We start from the raw sequence: 6,752 nt of genomic DNA, 5'->3' as shown, positions 1-6,752 counted from the left end.
CTTATTCACTAAGAAAATGCATGAAACTACCTTAAAACAGTAAAGAAAAGGTCAGTGAAACTGGCCTAGATGCTCTGGCATCACAACACCAAACTTAAAGCTTGCTTGTCCCTAAGCAAGTACTGAACATAGGAAGAATGAATGAAAGAGCAAGAAGATAATATAGAAGTAGAATTCCTGGTTTATGGGGTTTCATGCATAGCAACTTAGGTTCTTTCCTTTACTAGGTTTCAGGCCTTAATCAAATCCTTGGTCACTCTCTTGATTACATCCTTTGAGACTTCTTAATTGTTGATCCTTCCTTCTTGTCCAAGGTTTATTACATACTTCTTTTGGCTAAGTGCTCTGTAAGAGGGCGACTCTTTATGGTAAGCTTTCAGTCAACACTCCCGAACCAGTTGGCTCAAGGTGCTAGGTGTTAAGACACCCCTACGGACTTACTCCCCCAAGTCTCTTTCCCACATACATACACACCACAGGCTCAGCCTCAATCTTAAAACCCTTGGTGCCTAGCATTGTTTCTTGTTGTGTTTCTTTCCTTTTTACTTTTATTGCTCTTTTTCTTTTCTTATTGGGATCTTATTATTTAGTTAGTCTCATAGGATGTGTTTCAAGCATAGGATTCAGGGTAGATAGTTGCCTTCTTTCCTTGTTTGGTGAACCAACTTAGCTTACTAATCATCCTACCACAAACATTCAGAACCTACTTCATGAAATAACTCCACTCTTGTTCTTTTCATAGCATTTTCTTTTTGATTAACTTAAAGGACAAGCATACCAGTAAGAAAGGTGAACATGCAGAAAGGACATTAGACTAGCACACTTGGGTGTGAATAAAAAAAACAAGCAGAGTATGAAGGTTCTATTCAATTATTTTTCAATTAGAGTTCTGCATTCCGAGATAGTTTGATACAACCTCATGATGTCTTCCTTAGTATTCTCATCCTAGCATTTGCATCCTTGTCTGTTTCCTCAGATGATGAGGTATGATCACTTTCTAATATTGATTGAATTCCTGCAATACTATTGAGAGTTGCTTGTTTCCCCAAGCACTTGAAAAAGGGTCAGCATGCATGTGTGCTTGTGAGCTTCTGAACTTAATTTGGTGCGTGAACACCAAACTTAGTTCTTTGCTTACTTCAACAAATTGAATGCATGCAGAAACCTTGTGTGCTTTTTATTAAGAAATAACTATGAGTTGAAAAGATAAACTATGTATTAGAGGTTAAACTTCTACCAAGTAAGTTCTCTGGTTGCTAGAGTAATGTTTCACCACTGAAGGGTTGCAATGCACTCTTTAGCTAGAGTTTTTGGTGGAACACCAAGCTTAGAGTCCTATATTCACCCTTGAGTTGTTTCTAGTGTGTAACACCAAACTTAGCTCCTCATACTACAGAGAATCCAACTTGAAATTTTTATTGAAAGACTCATGAAAAGAGAATTACCTCAGGTTGGGTTGCCTCCCAACAGAGCGCTTTTTTAGCATCGCTAGCTCGATGGTTCTTCCTTAGTTGAGGTTATACTTCTGTTTGGGGGTTTCCCCCATGCTGCCCAAATAGTATTTAAGTCTTTGTCCATTCACAGTGAATCTTCTCTTTGCGCCTTCTTCCATGATTTCTACGTGTCTATAACGTGAGACTTTTGTGACTAGAATGGGTCCCGACCATCTTGATTTGAGTTTCCCAGGAAAGAGTTTCAGTCTGGAGTTGTAAAGAAGCACATATTGCCCTTCTTCGAAACTTCTTGGTGCCAGGTTAAAATCATGTCTCCTTTTTGCTTTTCCCTTATAAATCTTGGTATTTTCATAGGCTTGAGACCTAAACTCTTCCATTTCTTGAAGTTGCAAAACCCTCTTTTCACCAGCAGTGGTGCTGTCTAGGTTTAGTGTTTTAAGAGCCCAGCAGGCTTTGTGCTCCATCTCTAATGGCAAGTGACAGGCCTTGCTATATACCAGTTGATATGGGGACATCCCAATTGGTATTTTGAAGGCTGTCCTGTATGCCCAAAGAGCATCATCTAGCTTCTTTGCCCAGTCCTTTCTTGATATCCCTACAGTCTTTTCCAAGATCCTTTTCAACTCTCGGTTAGATATCTCTGTTTGCCCACTTGTTTGGGGATGATAAGGTGTGGCAACCTTATACTTCACCCCATATCTTAGGAGTAGGGTTTTCAGTGATCTATTGCAGAAATGGCTCCCTCCACCACTGATGAGGGCTCGTGGGACTCCAAATCTGGTGAAGATATTCCTTCGAAGAAAGTTTATGACTACCTTGTTGTCATTGGTTGGGATTGCCATGGCCTCCACCGACTTAGATACATAGTCTACTGCCACCAAGATATACTTGTTCGAATATGAGGGTGGAAATAGTCCCATGAAGTCGATCCCCCATACATCAAACAGTTCAAGCTCTAAAATGTATTGTTGTGGCATCTCATTTCTCTCGGGTAGATTGTCAGCCCTTTGGCACTCATTGTAGCTTCTCACCAATTCCTTAGCATCCTTGAAGATAGTGGGCCAGAAGAACCCACATTGCAGTACCTTTGCGGTAGTTCTTTCTCCTCCAAAATGACCTCCATAGCTAGCACTATGACAACTCCACAGGATCTCTCGTCCTTCTTCTTCTGAGATGCACCTCCTAAGGATTCCATCTGAGCATTTCTTGAAGAGATAGGGTTCATCCCAAATGAAATACTTAGCATCATTGATGAGTTTTCTTCTTTGATATTTGTTGATTCCAGGGGGTAACTCACCGGCTGCTTTAAAATTTGCAATATCTGCAAACTAGGGTGCTTTGTGAACCATCATTAACTGTTCATCCGGGAAAGACTCATTTACACTTGTATCATGGGTATCATCCTTCTCACAAGGGATTCTGGATAGATGACCTGCTACCTTGTTCTCCACACCCTTTTTGTCTCTACTCTCGATGTTGAATTCCTGCAATAATAAGATCCATCTAATTAGTCTTGGTTTTGATTCCTGTTTGGCAAATAGATATTTGAGTGCTGTGTGATCAGTGAAAACAATAACTTTAGAGCCAATAAGGTATGATCTAAATTTGTCAAATGCAAAAACTATTGCCAGCAACTCCTTTTTGGTGGTGGTATAATTCCATTGAGCATCATTGAGGACCTTGCTGGCATAATATATGACATGCACCAAATTTTCTTTTCTCTGTCCTAACATTGCCCTAACTGCGAAATCAGATGCATCACACATCAATTCGAATGGTAGATTCCAATCAGGTGTGGTGATGATAGGGGCAGAGGATAGCCTATTTTTCAAGTTTTCAAATGCTAGCATGCATTTCTCATGAAAAATAAATGGTGTATCAGACATTAGGAGATTGCTTAAGGGCTTGGCTATCTTTGAAAAATCTTTAATAACATAACACTATTGCAAATCCCCGGCAACGGCGCCATTTTGATGATTAGATTTTTGACGGTTTAGAATTTCACTAATGAAGTCTCGTTGTAAAGTATAGTCTCTAAACCAACAATAATCGTTTCATACAAAAATTTGTTTGTCACAAGTACAAATTACTAAAATCTATAAACCGAAGTATTTAAACCTCGGGTCGTCTCTCAAAGGACTTGCAGGGTAGTGTTCTTGTTATTAGTTATGAACTTGTTTATTTTGGAGTTTTAAATGAGAAATATGAAAAGTAAATGGAAATGAAATTTTATTAAAACAAAATGGTCTTGGTAAGGTTTGATGATTGATGAATGAGTTCTTAGCCGGTATAGAAATTATCAAGTAACCAATCGTAGTATAGTCTAAATTGACACAAAATTCATCATCAAACAATTCTACAATCTATGATCGAGAGTATTAATCCCAAGTCGTTCTTCCCTAGGAATGCTACAAGGATGCATGTTGTTGGTCAAGTGGTCTTTTGTGGTTTAAAAAGTATGGCATAAAAGTGCTAATAAAGGAGAACAACAATCAATCAATATTAAAAGCCTTGGCCAAGGGTGAACATTTGAAGTTCCATCACTATAGCTTCCTTCAATTGTGATAACAATGGAGTGTTGCTTCACTTAGTTAACCCCTAATCATAGAGGAACGTCAAGTAAAAGTAACTAACTTGAGTCACAAGTCCTAGTCTCACCCTAGGGAAGTCTAGCTTTAGTGCACTCGAAGTCAATTAGCAATTCTCAATCCTCAATCAACAATTGACATCCATTATTCAAGTATCTCCAATGACTCAACCACTAGGCCAAGTGAGGGAATGCTACTCCATATCTAAAGTTGGCATTTTCTCAAACACTTGGGGAGCAAGAATAAAAGACATAGTAGAATTGAGAAGAATCAAAGTAATTTAATACAAGAGATTAACAACAATCAACAATGAATCAACAATGAAAATGAGATTTCCAATGCATTGATAGAATCCAAAACAACAAAGTTAAATCTAAGATCTATGAGAATTGAACAATTACAAGCACTAATTGAGATTAGAGAAGAGGATCTACAACATGAACAAAGTAAATTGAGAGTTGCAATGGATCTCACCAAGGAATGGTTGAGAATTGAGAAGATGAAGATGAACCCTAGAGAGAGGTTGGAGTCTCTCCCTCTACAAATGTAACTAACTAAAAATATCTAAGAAAACTTCTAGAATGAGTGTGTGGATGTGAATGTGTGTCAATACTCTTCAATCCTTGGTTCTTATATGCAGTTTGGCGCCAAAGTTGGTTGCTGAAACCCTCCAAAATCGCCAGGCACGTGTTGCAATAACAGAATCATGTGCGGACTACGACGTGTGTGCGCACGGTACGCGTGCGTGTCCCTGGCTAATTCCGCAATGTGCGCGCGAGCGCCTTGTGCGCGTGCGCGTGCTTGGCCGAGATCAATTCTTTGGCTTTTCGTGCTTCTCTCCACTTGCATGCTTCCTTCCTTACTCCTTCGATCCATGCCTAGCCTATTTCAACCTGAGATTACTAGCAAACACATCAAGGCATCTTATGGAATCAAGGATGAATTAAAATTATCAAATTAAAGGCTTAAAAAGCATGTTTTTACACTTAAGCACAAATACGGGAGAGATTACAAAACCATGCTAATTCATAGGTTAAATGCGAGAAAAGGTCATCAAAATACTCCAAATTCAATACAAGATAAACCGTCAAATTAGGGTTTATCAACCTTCCCACACTTAAACCTTAGCATGTCCTCATGCTAAAATAAGAAGGATCTAAGGGGTAAGACATTCATTAGATGCAACTAAACTACATGAACCTATCTAAATGCAACTACCTAAAGTGAATGCAAATGCTTAGTTCAAACAAATCAATTTCCAAGAGAACATACGTAGGCACAAGGGCTAGGGCAATAGGGATCAAGTCCAAACCACAATTGTATTGAATTATCAAAAGAAATTCATGCTTGCAAGAATATAGATAATATGAGTGAACACATGTGATTGAACTTTTGAACCCTCACCGGATGTGTATCCGCTCTATTCACTCAAGTGTTTAAGGGTTAATTCACTCAATTCTCTTCTAATCATGATTTCCAAAAATTGATTTTCTTATAACAATCAACACTTATTCAATGCATGCATACATTCATCATGAGGTCTTTCATTTAGGTTGTAATGGGGTTAGGGTCAAGGTAGGATCATTTATGGTTAAGTGGACTAGAGTATAGATCTTGGATTAGCATAGACTTTCCCACCTAACTACATAATGACCTATACAAATTCAAACTACTCTAACTACCCATTCTTCACTTTTTTTCTTACATATTCATGCATCTTACTCCTTGATTCATAACACTTATGCATTGATTCCCTTTTATTGAACTTCACTTTGGGGCATTTTGTCCCCTTTTATTATTTTTCTTGTCTTTTTTTTTCTTTTTTTTCTTTCATTTTCATTTTATTTTTCTCTTTTTTCTTTTCTTTTTATACTTTCTACAAGGACATCAATTGCATAAGGTCTTATACATTCAATCAATACATGAATATATTCCCAATTCCTAAACATAGAAGTGTACTACCCTCTTTATCCCATCCAATGTTCCCAAGCCTTACCAACTTTGAATAATAAACACTCTCACTAGCCTAGGCTAATCAAAGATCCAAACAAGGAACTTTCATTGGTTTTTCGCCTTGGGCTTGTAATGAGCTAAAATGGGGATAAGTTGGTTAAGCGTAGGCTCAAAATTGGCTAACAATGGAGAGTAAAAGGTAGGCTATTCGGGTATGTGGGCTAATGAAATAATGGCCTCAATCATACAAATGCATGAATTCAAGAAATAAATGGACATATAGAATCAAGCAAATCAAGGATCACAATCATAGAAAGAGAACAATTGCACACAAGAATGGACAATAAGTAGTTATAAAATGTAACCACATCAATAGGCTCAAGTCTCACAAGCTTGTGTTCTTAGCTCAATACATGATCCACACAATATGAAATTCAAGCAAGTTACCTCAATATTTTTCTTCAACCAATTGGGTTGGTGCCCTATAAGTAAGTTTTCTTGGAAAATCTCAATATTTGACTAAGCATTGTTGTGATTGAAAAATTCAAAAATTTTCCTTAGTTTACCCTTTTCTTTTTCACTTAAAACCAATTTCTTATGCAAAAAGGGTGACTAAGTTTTTTTTTTTGCAATTTCAAACATGGTTCCTAATCACAACCACAAACTAACAAGAAAGATATACAAAAGAAGATATGCAAAAATGTATAAAGAAAAATCCAAAGAAAAATCCAACTAAAAGTATGGAATCTATCATCCA

The sequence above is a fragment of the Arachis duranensis genome, chromosome 1 (genome assembly GCF_000817695.3).
Source record: "Arachis duranensis cultivar V14167 chromosome 1, aradu.V14167.gnm2.J7QH, whole genome shotgun sequence".
NCBI classification, from domain to species: domain Eukaryota; kingdom Viridiplantae; phylum Streptophyta; class Magnoliopsida; order Fabales; family Fabaceae; genus Arachis; species Arachis duranensis.
The sequence above is the reverse complement of the archived record's forward strand: the minus strand, read 5'-3'. Positions refer to the sequence as shown.